Below are 18262 nucleotides of genomic sequence, written 5' to 3'. Positions count from 1 at the left end.
TAAAAGTCAATGAGCCTAAAAGAGATTGGTCTCTAAAATGTCTCCTAGGATGTACAACAACAAGCCAGGGGCTATTCAGCATTAATGTGGTCATCAGAAGCTACTAGAGTTCACATAATTCCACATAACACAGAATGCAGTGAAGAAATGGCCCAACCTTCCTGTTCACAAACTGGGCTAAGTCTATGAAGTCTAAAGCATGGGGATAAAATCAGTTCCACAAGGTGCTGACTCTGGAAAATGATCCTACCATTATTTGTGTGGCCAAAGATACAAATTCAAATGGTGCTTTTGCTTTACTCACAAAAGGTGGTTTCTGTATATGTTTCCTGTAGAGTAAAGCTGATTATTATTTCTTTCTTCAGTGAGCAGGTAACAAATGTTTTATACTTATGGTTACTGCTGAGAATGTCTCAGTGCAGTTGTCTTAATTGGCTTTACTTTCCAGTGTACTTAAGATGCAGGTCAGAAGCTGCCTGATTCTAGAATTATGTGTCTACAGCATTTGCCCACTCAGCACATGTGCTCCATATATGACTGCTCACATGATAGGAGGTCGATAGGCCAGGCTTTCCAAGCACAGACACACCAATATTGTCGGTAGTTCTCTGACATAAGTCCTCATTGATTTAGGTAAGGTTCTTCCTGGTTAGGGATAAGCATTGGAATACTCTCACAATTCTTTTGGTACTATTAAGTCTATGAAGTTTGTAGTTGTGATTTTCCCACTGACTGCTATAGGTTTATTACCTCCACATAGTACAAACCAGTCCAATAACACTTTTGTGAGAATACATTAAACCTGGGTCTCAATTACAGACCTCAAGACTCTGAAAGAACCTGTGAGATAACATGGTTTTTGCAGAGTTATACTACAAGTGGGGAGTATTGTTCCTACTAGAAACCATAGGTCATTAAATACAAAGCCCAGTGTGTTTGGTGTTGTAAATCTTCCCAGGAGTTGCTAGTCAGGGAAGTAGCAGGGGCCCACAAAGCAATACAGGCTATTGTCATTGCTCATGGTTGTCCACCAGAATTTAAAAATAAGAATCTAATGCTCAAGACAGAATATAATTTGACACAATATGGAGAAATGAAGCTGCAACTGAACTGAAATCTTCTCTTCTGTCTATTTTTCATAATGCTGAAAGGGTCTATGCCAGCTACTGAGAGGAAAATAAGGCAATAACAGTCTCACCAAGCTCCAATAATGACTGGCATGGAAAGTAGCACCCATTTGTGCAATAGTGGTAAGAAAATTGTAGGGTCAACCAAGTGTTTTCTGATTGGACTTAAGACCTGCTCCACAGAAGATGACTAATGCCATTTCATTGGTTATCTTTACATACCCATAAATCAATGCAGCTATTAGTTTTCATCAGAGAGATACTTTTTTTTTGCAGTAAATGTCAGCTAATACAGACGCGGGCAAAGGGTAAAATAGTCCAATTAGAAGAATAAGTTACTATGCATATCTGGACCCAAAACAGAATTGATACATCTCAGACATACACGTGCGCGTGCACACACCACACACACACACACACACACACACACATACACACACACACACACACACACACACACACCACACACACACACACACACACACACACACACACACACACACACACACACACACACCACACACACACACACACACACACACACACACACACACACACACACACACACACACACACACACACACACACACACACACACACACACACACACACGAGAGAGGGGGGGTGTAAGAAGGAGAGATCACAACTGGGAGCTTAGATTAAACAATCCCAACTACAGTAAGAATCTGCTAGACATGCACTGATGAAATACTGGCACAACTGTTACAGGAATAACCAACAACTCTCTGATTAGATTTAAGATTTGTTTCACAAGATAAAACCCATACCTGGCACAGCTATTAAAGCCATGAGCCAAAACCAAGAACAAGCCATTGGCCCTAGAGCAGAATTTACTACTATTAAACTACTACTGGAACACAGATTTAAACTGATTCCCGAGAACTTATCACAATACCCAAATATTCACCTAACCCTAACCCTAACCCTAACCCTAACCCTAACCTAACCCTAATACCTCTCTTAATACCTCGTGCATACATTAGGCCTCTCTTACACCTCATCAGAAAGTTATTTGTTGTTTGGTTGTTTTTGCTTTTCCCCCCCAGTGGAAAAGGACTAACCAGGGGATCTACCTACAACTGATAATGCTTTAGAGAATAAGAGATGGTAGAGAAATCAGCCATCAATGGCCATCTATATCACACTCATTCTTCACAATGATTGGGGATCATTTTAGAAAAGGGGGTTACAAAGGGTGTAAAAGCTAGAGGCAGTGAATGATTGCAAGGGAACAGGAGTTTCCAGACACAGTGGGGCAGTTTTTCATATGAACTCCCAGTGGCTGTGTCAGTACAGACAAGACCTGTATGAATTTAAGTCAGACAATATCTAAGCATGGAAGAGGGAAGCTAGTAATAGAATCATATCCATAGCAAAAGAGCCATTGGTTACCCATGGCTGCTGGGAGAAGGAAAGAAATTTTTCCTTAAGGATGTTTGTCATCATGGGTCTAACACTCTCTGGTTGAAAGCTACACATCCAAGAGTATATAGATAGTACTAGTTAGACTTGATTTGTTTAGAATAAAACAAAACACATATTAAACAAAAGATAAAATAAAGATATAAAGTTGGGTAGGGATGGAATTCTGGTTGGTTCTTGTGGAAGACTGAAAAGGGGTGAGAGGAGTAGAACAAGCATGGCTAATGCAATGTATGAAATTCTAAACAGTAAAATATTTTAAATTAAAAATGCTTTAACGAAATGTATAATCTAAATCAGTTTACAAAAAGTTGACGTATAGATCACATAAGAATGTCTAAATGAGCACTGAAGATGATTCTAATGTGTTTTATTTTTACTTGATTTTTATGTATTTGTATAGGATTAAATTTTAAAAACTATGACTCAGATAGCTTACAATCCATCCTTTCTAGCAACTTATTAAAATCCAAGTTTATTTGAAAATCATTGCTCTCTTTGGATGGACTTATACTGACATTTTTCTACTTCTATTGCTAATCTTCATGGCCTTCACCTTCTTCTGCTTTCTCTGGTGTCTAAAGACGAATAAAATTTGCAAACTTTCATTCTATCTGGCAAGTTGACCAAAGTTTAATTCCTTGAACAGATTTCATATTTGATTGAAAAAAATTTAGAGTATCCCATGTTATTCTACAAATAAGCCCTAATCTATAAAATTAATGTCCCTTTAATATGCTAATCCAAATGTTAGTTCCTTACAGTATTTCTGGGAGTCCTCAATGAGGACTGTTCATTGGCTTATGAATGCTCCAGTTATACCCATTTCAAGCTATTGTTTTGAATTCCTCCACTATATTCTCAGTTTGTCCCTGATTTTCATAGTCACACATGTCTACAATGGTGACTACCATCTAACAGTTAAGGAAATGCATGCCAACTTGCATGTCCCAGGAAGCCCCTGTCTTTATGGTAGGTGGATAGGTTGGGAGCAGAGTATAAATAGCTGTATCCCCTTCCTATCACACACTCACAGTCCAGTCACAATATCATGCCCTGTGTTATATATAGAACACAGAGAGATAGAAAAAATAAAGCAAACTCCTCCATGGGGTCAGATCATGCATGCACCATTCTGAAGATGTCCGTTACAGGTACAGAATCAATCTGGGTTTTGAACAGAAATAAGACCCCAGTACCTCAATAATTGTTTCATAGGATATTCCCTTTTGCACTTGAAAAATATTTAGAAAAATATTACTTTGAAAAATATCAGTCTCTGGCTGCAAGCCTGGATTTGCAATTGACATCAGTTTCATTATTTTTTCACCTCTCTGTGATTCTGTTGCTTCATCGGCATGGGAATAAAAAAAGTCACTTCTTGGACTTCTAGCTAAGATCAAGTGAAAACTAGACACTGTTCCTACATAAAAGGATTTGAGTATAAGATTCTTGTAAAGATCATAACAGTTTCCTCAACTAGTCAAAAAGGAACCACCACTTTTATTGTCACCATTATGCACTCATTTGTTTGAAGTAAACTGTTGTGTCTGATAAATGGTGACTAAAAACTGAATTTTTATTTGACCCTTAGTTCTGTATAGGTTTCTGAAGGCTGAATGTTCTTATCTCTATCTACTGAAACCCCAGACATAAAAAATCTAAATCCAAACTGATGTTCGTACCAAACTTTCAAGTCTTAGTAATCCCATAGCCATGAAGCTGCAATGTAGGCTACATTAATGCAAGTAAAAGCAGAATTGAGTTGCCCGAAGTGTTACCACCAAATAATTGAAAATATCTTACAAAAGGGTTTCATTTAATGCACTGATGCTGAAATGATATCAGATAGAAGAAAGTAAAGTACAAGTTACTTGTGCATATATGTCATGCCCCTTCTACCTAAGGCTCACCAACTTACATCATGTCACAGGAAATCTGCATCTCCTGGAAGAGTTTCATCCCACATACACAGATTTACTCATTCATCTCATTTCTCTGCCATGAATTTATTGATTTGGGACCCATTACTCACCTTCACAATGACATAGATACTGATCAAACTCAAAACTATCCTCAAGATAGTAAACAAACAAGGCAGAGCTTATTCTTTTTTTAATTTTATTTTATTAGTTCAAATTAGGAACAAGCTTGCTTCAGATATTAATCCCTTCTCCCTCTCCCTTCCCTCCCCCCCAACATCCCACCTGACCATAGCCATCCAACCTCCACTCCCCAGTCAGGGTAAGACCCTCAAAAGGGGCTCCCCAAAGTCTACTACAGCATCCTGGGCCAGGCCTAGGCCCTTCCACATGTGTCCAGGTCAAGAGACCATTCCTTCACAAGGGATGGGCTCTCAAAATCCCTTCTTTTTTTAAAGACCTTAAATATTTAATACAGTGCGTTACTCCTGTACAAATGGAAAAAAAATTGAGTTCAACATTTCTAGACCAATATGGCTGTTAATTTTTGTACAATGCCAACTCAACACAGTAAACTGGGATACTTTTTTCCAAAGATGACAGCACAGCTAAAGTTTCCAAAAATTCAAAGGTGTGTGGGTTAATTTCAGGGTTTTCAACTCTATTCCATTGGTCTACCTGTCTATTTTTGTGCCAATACCAAGCTGTTTTCAGGACTATAGCTCTGTATTAGAGCTTAAAGTTAGGGATGGTGATGCCTCCAGAAGTTCCTTTATTGTACAGGGTTGTTTTGGCTATCCTAGGTCTTTTGTTTCTCCATATAAAGTTGAGAATTGTTTTTTCAAGGTCAGTGAAGAAATGTGTTGGTATTTTGATGGGGATTGCATTGAATCTGTAGACTGCTTTTGGCAAGATTACCATGAGAGCTTATTCTTAATGTAAACATTAGAAGTAGAAATAAGTTGTGAATATGTGAGTAAAAAGGCAAATGAAGTAGAAAATACCAGAGAACATGAATGGTGATGGTTCACCCTACAAGTCATCTGTTCTTTGTATTTCCCTGGATTATGTAGGTAGGCACTCTGAGTTAAAAAGACAAATCCAAAGACACAACACTGATATAGTATTCTGGAAATAAGTGTGTCTGTTCCTTAAAAGCATAGAAATCAATCTACCCTGTGAACAAGCTATACCATACCTAGATGTAAAAGGTGGCTACATCAATTTGCATTACAACCAACAGTGCTTCTACATCCCGAATTTCCCCATATCCTCACCAGCATTTGTTTTATTGGTTTGAGTTATTTTGAATATATATGGTAGTTTCAATAAGAATGGCCCCCTTAGGTGCATATATTTGAATGCTTAATCACTGAGGAGTGACACTGATTAGGATTATAAGGTGTGGCTTTTTGGGAGGATGTGTGTGACTGGGAGTGGGCTTTGAAGTTTCAAAAGCCAATGCCAGGCCTAGTTCCCTCTCTCTCTCTCTCTCTCTGCTGTTCTCAGCTCTTCTTCAGCACCACATCTTCCTGCTAGTTGCCATAATTCCTGATGGTAATTTAACTATAAGAAAGCCCCAATGGAATCTTTTCTTGGATGAGACTTTTCTTGGTTATGGTGGGTTTTTTTTTTTGTTTTGTTTTTCATAGCAATAGAGCACTGTCTAAGTTGGACTAGCAGGAGATAATCTCAACATAGTTTTAATTTGTATTTCTATGATGGCTAAGGATGGTGAACACTTTAAAATATTTTGTAGCCATTTTCCTTTTTTTGTCTTCTAAAAAGAATGATTTGTTAAATGAAAACATGGATTAGAAGGTTTATGTAATGTACTGAATCTTCCAATATATGTGAAGCCACTGGTGGATTTGGATGGGGGATTTATCATTCTTTTTATTTCCAATACACATTTTATTTTCCCATTTTATTAAAATAGATTCAATTTGCTTTCAGCCAACTGATCCACAATGAGGTGAGTGAGCCTCTTGCTCTTTCTTACTCAACTCCCTTCCAAAGCATCATTCACCCTGTTCTCCACAGACCTGTGCCTGCTTGGGGTAGATATACCCTGAATATGCAAACACCCCACTCATCCTTCCCTTTCCACTGACTGATCCAGAGCTAGGTGAGTGAGCTTCTGCTCTTACCCAACTCCTGTCCAAAGCATCATTCACCCCAATCTCCCTGGGCCTGCACCTGCTTGGGGTAGACCTGCCGGGGCAGAGAGGAACTCCCTGAGTTTGGAAACACCCCACTCTTCCTTCCCGTCCCCCCTGACCTGACCCCTAAGGAAGCCTAACTCCTTCAGAGTGAGGAGACTACCAGGAGAGGCAAGAACATCCAGAGCAGCAGACATTGAATTCCTGGCCCCCACACACCACTGGGTCACAAGAGGAGATAGAGATACCCCTCCTGCACCCACTGGAAGAAGATATGGGAAGAAGACAGAATAAGAACTCACTCAACAACAGAGAGACCATTATGACACCACCAGAATCTAGGGACTCCACTCCAGTCAGATCTGAAAAGCCCAACACAGAGCATGAAGAAGAGATGGACCTCAAAAATTATCTCAGCAAGATGATAGAGACCTTTAAAGAGGAAACAAGAAAATCCCTTAAAGAAATAGAAGAAAAAGCAAACAAAAAATTACAAAAAATGAAGGAAAAGACAAACCAAAAAATTCAAGAAATAAACAAATATCTTAAAGAATCTAAAGAAACCCAAGAAAAAAGCTAACAGAATGGATATGAAGACAGAATCCATCCTTCTGCTGTTTACAAGAAACACACCTCAAATTCAAAGAAAGGTGATATCTCAGAGTAAAAGGATGGGAAAAGATTTTCCAATCAAATGGGCTCAAGAAATAAGGTGGTGTAGCAATCCTAATATCTAACAAATTAGACTTTAAACTGAAATCAATCAAAAGAGATGAAGAAGGACATTTCATACTCATCACAGGAAAAGTACATCAAGATGAAGTCTCAATCCTGAACATCTATGCCCCAAATACGAAAGCACCCACATTTGTAAAAGAAACATTACTAAAGCTCAAACCACACATAAAGCCACACACACTTATAGTAGGAGACTTCAACACCCCCTTACACCACTAGACAGGACCACCAGACAGAAACTTAACAAAGAAACAGAGGATCTGACAGAAGTTATGATCCAACTGGGTTTAACAGATATCTATAGAACATGCCATCCAAACACAAAAGAATATACCTTCTTCTCAGCGCCACATGGAACCTGCTCTAAAATTGACCACATAGTGGGCAGCAAAGAAAACCTCCACAGTTACAATAGAATTGAAATAATTCCCTGTATCTTATCAGATCACCATGCATTAAAGTTAGAATTCAACAGCATTATGAATTGCAGAAAACCTACATAAGCATGGAACATGAATAACACCAATTTCATCATTCCTGGGATTAGGAAGAAATAAAAAAAAGAAATTAAAGACTTCCTAGAATTTAATGAGAATATAGACACAGCATACCCAAACTTATGGGACGCTCCGATAGCAGTGCTAAGAGGGAAGTTCATAGCACTAAGTGCCCACATGAAGAAACTGGAGAAAAATCACACTAGAGAATTGACAGAACAACTGAAAGCTTTAGAGCAAAAAGAAGCAAACTCACCAAGGAGGAGTAGAGGCCAGGAAATAATCAACCTGAGGGCCGAAATCAATAAAGTAGAAACTAGGAAAACATTACAAAGAATCAATGAAACAAAGAGTTTGTTCTTTGAGAACATCAACAAGATAGACAAACCTCTAGCCAAACTAACCAAAAGGCAGAGAGAGAGCACGATAATTACCAAAATCAGAAACGAATAGGGGGATATAACAAAGGACACTGAGGAAATCCAGAGAATCTTCAGGTCATACTATGAAAACCTGTACTCCACAAAATTTGAAAATCTAAAGGAAATGGACAGTAGTCTGGATAAATATCACTTACCAAAATTAAACCAAGATCAGATAAACAGTTTAAATCGACCTATAACCCATAATGAAATAGAAGCATTCATCAAAAGCCTTCCAACCAAAAAAACCCCAGGGCCAGATGGCTTCACTGCAGAATTCTACCAGAAATTCAAACAAGAGCTAATTCCAGTACTCAAACTGTTCCGCACAATAGAAGCAGATGGGATATTGCCAAACTCTTTCTAAAAGGCTACAATCACATTGATACCCAAGCCACACAAAGATATGACTAAGAAAGAGAACTACAGACAAATATCCCTCATGAACATCGATGCTAAAATACTGGCAAACTGAATCCAAGAACATATCAGAAAAATCATCCACCATGATCAAGTAGGCTTCATCCCAGGGATGCAAGGATGGTTCGACATATGAAAATCCATCAATGTAATCCACCATAGAAACAAACTGAAAAAGAAAAATCTTTTTCATGATCATCTCACTAGACTCTGAAAAAGCCTTTGACAAAATCCAACATACCTTCATGATAAAGATCTTGGAGCGAACAGGAATAACAGAAACATATCTAATGATAAACGCAATATACGCCAAACCAATAGCCAACATCTAACTAAATGGAGTGAAACTCAAAGCGTTTCCTTTAAAATCAGGAACTAGACAAGGCTGTCCACTCTCTCCACACCTCTTCAATATTGTACTTGAAGTTCTAGCTAGAGCAATAAGACAAGAAAAGGGGATCAAAGGGATACAAATTGGAAAGGAAGAAGTCAAACTTTCACTATTTTCAGATGACATGAAAGTCTACATTAATGACCCGAAAAACTCTACCAGGGAACTCCTACAGATGATAAACACCTTCAGCAAGGTAGCAGAATAAAAAATTAAGTAAAAAAAATCAGTAGCCCTACTATATACAGATGATAAATCCAATGAAAAAGAAATCAGGGAAACATTACCTTTCTCAATATCCACAAGCAACATAAAATATCTTGGGGTAACACTAACCAAAAAAGTGAAAGACCTGTACAATAAGAACTTTGAGACTTTAAAGAAAGAAATTAAAGAAGATACCAGAAAATGGAAAGATCTCCCATGCTCTTGGATAGGTAGAATTAACATAGTAAAAATGGCAATCCTGCCAAAAGCAATCTACAGATTCAATGCAATCCCCATCAAAATCCCAACACAGTTTTTCACAGACATTGAAAGAACAATACTCAACTTTATATGGAAAAATAAAAAACCCAGGATAGCCAAAACAACTCTTTACAATAAAGGATCTTCTGGAGGCATCACCGTCCCTGACTTCAAGCTCTACTATAGAGCCATAGTTCTGAAAGCAGCTTGGTATTGGCACAAAAATAGACAGGTAGACCAATGGAATCGAATTGAAAACCCTGATATTAACCCATGCACCTACGAACACCTTATGTTTTTACAAAGGTGCTAAATCTATACAATGGAAAAAAAACATAGCATCTTCAACAAATGGTGCTGGCACAATTGGATTCGGACATGCAGAAAATTGCAGATGGATCCATACCTGTCACCATGCAGAAAACTTAAGTGCAAATGGATCAAAGATATCACCATAAATCCAGCCACACTGAATCTTCTAGAAGAGAAAGTGGGAATTACCCTTGAACAAACTGGCACAGGTGACCATCTCCTGAACATTATGCCAGTAGCACAGACATTGAGGTCTGCAATTAATAAATGGGACCTCCTGAAACTGAGAAGCTTCTACAAGGCAAAGGACACAGTCAGTAAGACAAAACAACTGCCCATAGAATGGGAAAAGATCTTCACCGACCCCACATCTGACAGAGGGCTGATTTCCAAAATATACAAGGAGCTCAAGAAGCTAGCCACCAAAACACCAAACAATGAAATTAAAAAGTGGGGTGCAGAACTAAATAGAGAATTCTCAACAGAGGAATCTGAAATGGCTGAAAGACACTTAAGAAAGTGCTCAAAACATGAAGGACTCTAGGGGATAAATGGACAGTTGGCCTGAACAAGGGAGAGCACACCGATCCCAGATACTGTCTGGGAGGCCAGTACAAGACTGATCCAGATCCCTGAACATGGATGTCAATAAGGAGCCTCTGCACTCCAGGAAGCCTCTGGTAGTGGATTAGTATTTTTCCCTGGTGTAAGAAGGGACTTTGACAGTCCATCCCACGTGAAGGGATACACTCTGGCCCTGGACACATGGGGAAGGGCCCAGGCCCAGTATAGGAAGATTTGGTGGACTTTGCAGAGGCCCTGTTGAGGGCCCTACCCTGCCTGGGGAGTGGTGGGTGGATGGGGTGGGGGGTAGGCTGGGGGTGGGGGAGGAGGGATGGGAGTGAGGGGAGGGAGAGGGAGAAGGGACTTACATGTGAAACAAGTTTGTTCCCCAACTTGAACTAATAAAAAAAATTAGTTTCAATTCTCATCCAATATATTTGGATATCAGTCTCTCCTCCCTGTATTCTTCTTTTCTACTCTGAATCCACTCCCTTTCTGTCTTTTATTAGAAAAAAAACAGACTTCAAAAAGATAACAACCAAACACAACAAAATAAAATATAGTAAGATAAATAAAAAGCATCACATTGAAGTTGGACAAGGAAAACCAACAGAAGGATGACAAGCCCCAAGAGAAAACACAAGAATCAGAGATTCGCTCCTTCACACTTTCAAAAGTCCCATGAAAATACTAAACTGAATGCTACATATGTACATAGAAGACCTGGTGCAGACATGTACAGGCCCTGTGCTTGCTGCTTCAGTCTCTCTTGGTTCATATGAGCTTTGCTTAGTAAGTTTTAAAAGAGACATGATTTGTCTTGATAACGGGACTGTGGTGGAGGTGAAGAGCACACATGGGAGTCAGCACAAGATTTCTGACACTTTCCAGTGCAGAGAATTCACTGTGTGATTTGAAGATAAGAATGGATGAGAAGGCCTGTCAGTGGTGGCTCATGCTTTAATCCCAGTGCTCAGGAGACAAAGACAGACAGATCTCTGTGAGTTTAAGGCCAGTGTGTTCTACAGAGCTAGTTCTAGAATAGGCTCCAAAGCTGCAGAGAAACCCTGCCTGGAAAATCAAAAAAATAGATAGATAGATAGATAGATAGATAGATAGATAGATAGATAGATAGATAGATAGAATGGTTGAGTAGAGGGCATTGTTAATTTTTTTGCTGAAGTCCAATAGGATGAGTGCTGCTGGACTGGAGGACATGCTGTCTGACAGATGCTCATTTCAAAGCTAAGGAACTTCCATGAGAGCAGCTCTTCTTCCTATTTTAGTCCCACCCCTCCTATTTACAGAAGAGGCTTATCTCACTTGATTGTTAATATCAGAAGATGCCAAGTGTGTGTAGACAGCAGCCTCTAGTCTGTCGCCCATGTCAGCTTGGCTTGAGAAGGAATACATTCTCTGAGCTCAGGGATGAGTTTAAATGACATACAGGTTGGCCTTGGGCCAGGTGATCCAGCTCAGCCTGGGAGCTGACGTACCAAAGAAATCTCACTGGGATACTAGAAGAAAGCCATGTCTTTCCATCTAGATTTGATCAGCAATAAACATCTGTAGCTTTGGTTATCTGTGTCTAGAATCTCTCTTACAACTGAATTAGACCTCATGACAATCTGGACAGCAAAGTCAGGAAGCAAGAATTCTTCCTGGGATATATTAGGCTTCAGAGGCAACTGTGTATTTCAAGTAGACACATAGGAATCATTTGGGGCATAGATTAGAAGTAGATAGGATAATAAGTGTTCATATATTAAAATGCAAATAGTGTATCATTATATAAAATGTATTTCATGGATATTTGGCATAAAGCAAATGGATTATAGCAGCAATAGTTAATGGAACTGTTCCTTTTTCCAGAATAAGGTTAGATTTTCCAAACTGGATCAGTGTCACCAGCCACAAATCTACAGCTGTCTGAGTCATGCTACCCCAGCAGACCTTCTGTGATACTTCATGAGAGACTCTCAACCAGCAATTCATCCTGGATTGCTTAGGGCAACTGATTTGATACAGATAGAATTCAATTAATATCCCACACACTTCACCTCTGACTCATCTAAGGTGCTCATTGTCATATTAATTGCAGACTTCTGTCCTACTGAACAATGCAAGAACAAGCTTGTAATGCTCAATCCACCACTGATTAAATTATTGCCTCTTGTCAAACTGAGCTGAGGATGAAGGCTGGAGACAGAGTCAAATGCATTTATAGGAGATGTTTAAGCATGCTCACAATGGTCCTTACTGTCATTATTTTTTGGTTAAAATACATCCATTGTCAGTTCATAATCAGATCCTATCATTATTCATGATTAGATAATCTTAAATGAAATAGTAGACATGTTGGTTTTCCAATTTATCTTATCATAAGGTAATCCTTTTTTCCTCATGGCCAGTATCCTGCCTGTCAAATTATTAGTCAATATGTTTCAATAAAAGGTGTGAACTAGTTAACATAAAAGTGTTTGTTTACAACATTTATGCATGCCTATATCTTAAATATAAGCTTTCCTTAAATATTCTCACTATAAAGAAAGATTAATTTACATAAATTTTATAAAAACTTAAAATTTTAGTTAAAATTATTTTAGTACTTAACAAGAGAGGGTAATATTAGTTATTTTTGAGTAAAATTATACACAGAAAATGCAGAAATATTGCTATGTTCTTTTCATGAAATTTTTAATAAAACAGTTAGATCTATCTACATATTAGTATTTTATCAGGGTGGCATGAATGTATATGTACTTTTGACTTTATCAACTCAATGATTTAGAATTAATTTTAGTAGAAATGTTAAAATAGTCCAAAATCAGAAGATATTTTCTAGCATTATCCATATCAAAGTGTGGTACATTTACAGTTGAGTATTATTCAGCTGTTAAAAATAAGGACACTAGGAAATTTGAAGGCAAATGGACAGAACTAGAAAATAACCATCCTGACTGAGGTAACCCAAACCAAGAAAGACAAACATGGTTATGTACTCACTTGTAAGTGGATATTAGCTGTAAAATAAAGGATAAAAATTCTATTTAATCCACAGACCCAGGGAGACCAGGTAACAAGGAGGGTTTGTGGGGATGCATCCAGATCTCCCTGGGGAAGGGAAATAGAAAAGATATTGAGTAGACAGAGGGCAAGGGCAGGAGGGGATGGGAACATGAGAGATCAGGTGTGGGAGGTTGGTGACAGCAATTGGGAGAGTGCAGAGGGCAACTGCTGTGGAGGAGATTTCAAAGTTGGGTGGAAGCCAGGGGTCTACAAGGATGACCCAGCTTGGACACCTAATAATAGTGGATAAGTAGCCAGAACTGACCATATCCAGTGACAAGATTGGTGCCTTGGCATAATTGTCATCAGAGAGGCCTCATCTAGCAACTCCTAACAGCACAGTAGGAAGAGGGTCTGTCTCCATCTCCTTTACTGTCTTTTGGGAACCTACTCCTCTTACTGGGTTTCCTTGCCCAGTCTTAATACATGAGGAGTTGCTTAGGCTTATTGCACTTTGATATGTCATGTCTTATTGATACTCATGAAACACTTGTCATTTCCTAGATGAAGTTGAAAGAGGAACTGGGGGAGGGGGAAAAGGGGAAGAGGTAGGGAATGGAAGGAAGTGGGGGGGGCTGCAGCTGGGTATGTAAAATAGATGAATTTTAAAAATCAAAATAAAAAATTGTTCCCAAATCCTCTTTCAACCACTGAAACTTCTTTCCTTCTTGTCAACTGATCTGCATTTGTTCTTGCTTCTCTAGCAATTGTTGGTACTGTTCTGACACTAGATATGCATATCTATGTACCAAGAGATGTTCCGACACATACTCTCAATGTCAGTTACTTTCATTATTGTTTCATTAAAATATACCCATTGTCTGAATGTACCACATTTTCTCTATCCATTCTACACTTGAGGGGTATCTAGATTGCTTCCAGATTCTCGCTATTACAAGTAATGCTGCTATGAACATAGTTGAACAGGTGTCCCTGTTTTATGACTGTACAACTTTGGGGTATATGCCTAAGAGTGGAATTCCTGGATCTTGTGGTAGACTGATTCCAATTTCCTGAGGAATCTCCATACTGATTTCCAAGGTGGCTATATGAGTTAGCACTCTCACCAGCAGTGGAGTAGTGTTCTCCTTTCTCCACAACATCTCCAGCATAAATTGTCATTGGTATTTTTGATTTTAGCCATTCTGACAGGAGTAAGATGGTATCTCAGAGTTGTTTGAATTGCATTTCCCTGATAGCTAAGGAATTTGAGCACTTTTTAAAGTGTCTTTCAGCCATTTTAGATTCCGCTTTTGAGAACTGTCTATTTAGTTCTGTACCCCACTTTTTAATTGGATTATTTGGTGTCTTAGAGACCAGCTTCTTGAGTTCTTTGTAAATTTTGGAGATCAGCCCCCTGTCAGATGTGGGGTGGGTGAATATCTTTTCCCATTCTGTGGGCTGCCATTTTGTCTTGTTGACTGTGTCCTTTGCCTTATAGAAGCTTCTCAGTTTCAGGATGTTCCATCTATTAATTGTTGATCTTACTGTCTCTGCTACTGTTGTGATGTTCAGGAAGTGGTCTCCCGTACCAATTGGTTCAAGGGTATTTCCCAATATCTCTTCTAAGAGGTTCAGTGTTGCTGGATTTATGTTGATGTCTTTGAACCATTTGGACTTAACTTTTGTGCATGGTGATAGATATGGATCTATCTATAGTCTTCTACATGTCTGCATACAGTCATGCCAGCACCATTTGTTGAAGATGCTTTCTTTTTCCATTGTATAACTTTAGCTTCTTTATCAAACATCAGGTGTTCCTAGGTGTGTGGGTTAATATCGGGGGTTTTCAATTCAATTCCATTTGTCTACCTGTCCTTTTTTGTGCCAATACCAAGGTGTTTTCAGGACTATAGATCTCTAATAGAGCTTGAAGTCATGGATGGTAATGCCTCCAGAAGTCCTTTATTGTACAGCCTTGTTTTGGCTATCCTGAGTCTTTGTTTTTCCATATAAAGTTGATTATTGTTCTATCAAGATTTGTGCAGGTATTTTAATGGGGATTGCATTGAATCTGTAGATTGCATTTGGCAAGATTGCCATTTTTACATTTATCTACCTATCCAAGAGCATGGCAGATCTTTCCATCTTCTGGTTTCTTTAATTTCTTTAAAGACTCAAAGTTCTTGCTATACAGGTCTTGCACTTGTTTGGTTAGCATTACCCCAAGAATTTTATATTGTTTGTAGCTATTTAAATGGTGATGTTTCTTTGATTTCTTTCTCAGCTCAGTTATCATGTGTATATAGTAAGGGTACTGGGTTTGTTTGTTTGTTTGTTTTTGTTAATCTTGTATCCTGCCACTTTGCTGAATGTGTTTATCAGTTATAGGAGTTCCCTGGTAGAGTTTTTTGGGGTCAAATCTGAAAACTATATCATCTGCAAATAGTAAAGTTTTGACTTCTTCCTTTCCAATTTCTATCCCCTTGATCTCCTTTTGTTGTCTTATTGTGCCAGATAGATTTTCAAGTATAATATTGAAGAGATATGGAGAGAGTGGAGAGCCTTTTCTTGTTCCTGATTTTAGAGGAATCTCAATGACTTTCTCTCCATTAATTTGATGCTGGCTATTGGTTTACTGTATATTGCTTTTATTATGTTCACGTATGTTTCTGTTATCCCTGATCAGTCCAGGACATTTATTATGAAGGGGTGTTGGATTTTACTCAGTTGAAAACAACAATGGAATCTTGAAATTTGTAGGCAAATGGATGAAACTAGAAGAAACCATCCTGAGCAAGGTAATCCAGTCACAAAATGGCAAACATGGTATGTACTCAATTATAGAGTAAAGGATTACTAGCCTACAATCCATACCACCAGAGAATCTAGGAAAAAGGAGGACCCTAAGAGAGACACACATGGTCCCCTGGAGAAGGGGAAATGGAGAAGATCTCCTGAGCTAATTGAGAGCATGGGAGCAGGGGAGAGGGAGCTATGAAGAAGAGAAGTGGAGAAGAGAAAGGGAGAGGAGGACATGAGGGAGCAGGGAGCTTGAATCAGAGGAAGAATAGAGGATAGCAAGAAAAGAGATACCATAATAGAGAGAACCATTATAGATTTAAAGAGAAATCTGGCACTAGGGAAATGTCCAGAGATCTACAAGGATGACTCCAACTAACAATCTAAGAAATAGTGGAGAAGCTGCCTTAAGTGAGTTTCCTCAATAGCAAGATTGATAACTGCCTTATATGCCACCCTAGAGCTTTCATCCAGTACCTGTTGGAAGCAGAAGCAGACAACTACTCATAAATACTGAACTGAACTCCTGGAATCCAATTGCAGAGAGGGAGGAGTGATGAGCAAAGGGGTCAAGACAAGGCTGGTGAAACCCACAGAAACAGCTAACCTGAACAAGGGGGAACTCATGGGTCCCAGACTGATAGTTGGGAAACCATAGGCCTGATCCAGACCCCCTGAATATGGGTGTCTGTGAGGAGGCCTCAGCAATCTATGGGGCCTCTGGTATTAGATCAGTATTTATCCCTAGTATCTGAATGGACTTTGGGAGCCCATTCCACAGAGAGGGATACTCTCTCAGCCTGGACACACTGGAGAGGGCCTATGCCCTGCTCCAAATGATATGGCAGAATGAAGATCCCTCATGGAAGGCCTCACCTTCCCTGGGAAGCAAAAGGGGGATAGGATAGGGATTAATGGTGGGTAAGGGAGGAGGGGAGAGAGAGGGAACCAGGATTGACATGTAAAACAAGCTTGTTTCTAATTTAAATAAAAAATATAAAAAATATTTCTATTGTGTGTTACCACAAAACATTAACTTTAACTTCTGATGTTATTTAAACTCTGCTACTGTGCATGAATGGATGATATTAAATACGATGATTGATATCCAGGTTGGTTTTGAACATAAAGGGTCATAATTTATTTTAATTACAAAGTTCTATGTTTTCATTAAAGTCAGTATTCTATCTGTAAAGTTCTTAGCTAATGTATATTAATAAGCAATGTAGCTGAGACAAGTCTCCTTCAATCATGAGAATGGCATATAATATCATTGTTTCAGATATGAAAAGTCCCCAAAAATTCTTATGTGTTGATGACTTTTTGCCCCAATTTCTTCATCTATTGAAAGGTAATAGGATCTAAGGGCACTAACTTCATTCACGGGATAATGTTTTCTGGGTTCATACTTAACAAGACAATAGGAGTTGACACTGGGCAAGGGCAATCTGTGAATGACATTGTAACTTTCAAGATGATAGCTTGGTTCTGGCTTCTAGTTTTATACCTTGGTCCTGTTTGTATCTGTTCTCCTGGTTGCCAGGAAGGAATCAGCTTCACTGCACCACACCATGTCCACCATCATTTCTTGTTCCACTTCATGCCCAAGAAATAGATGCAACTAACATAATCTGAAACCATTTCAGAAATAAATAATTTCTCCTTCAAATTGTCCCTCCCTAAAATTATATCATAGTGATGAAATTTGGATGATGTATCCCAGTAATTCTATGGGTTCAACCATCTGATCTCCTTCTGTCTCTATAACCTTTCCAATTAACACCCTGGTGACCCCAATTTACAGAAACAGGAAAACGAAATGAAAATATAAACTTGTACACAAATTAAATTTGCATTTTAATCTTTACAACAATGTCATATCCTGACTCTGGGAGTGTAGTACATGGTTTCACAATGAGATAGACTCAAAACTTTAAAAGCAACTGGTTCAACACAACATTGGAAATTCCAAGTTTAAATATAAC

The sequence above is a fragment of the Cricetulus griseus genome (assembly GCF_003668045.3).
Source record: "Cricetulus griseus strain 17A/GY chromosome 1 unlocalized genomic scaffold, alternate assembly CriGri-PICRH-1.0 chr1_1, whole genome shotgun sequence".
Lineage (NCBI taxonomy): Eukaryota > Metazoa > Chordata > Mammalia > Rodentia > Cricetidae > Cricetulus > Cricetulus griseus.
The sequence above is the reverse complement of the archived record's forward strand: the minus strand, read 5'-3'. Positions refer to the sequence as shown.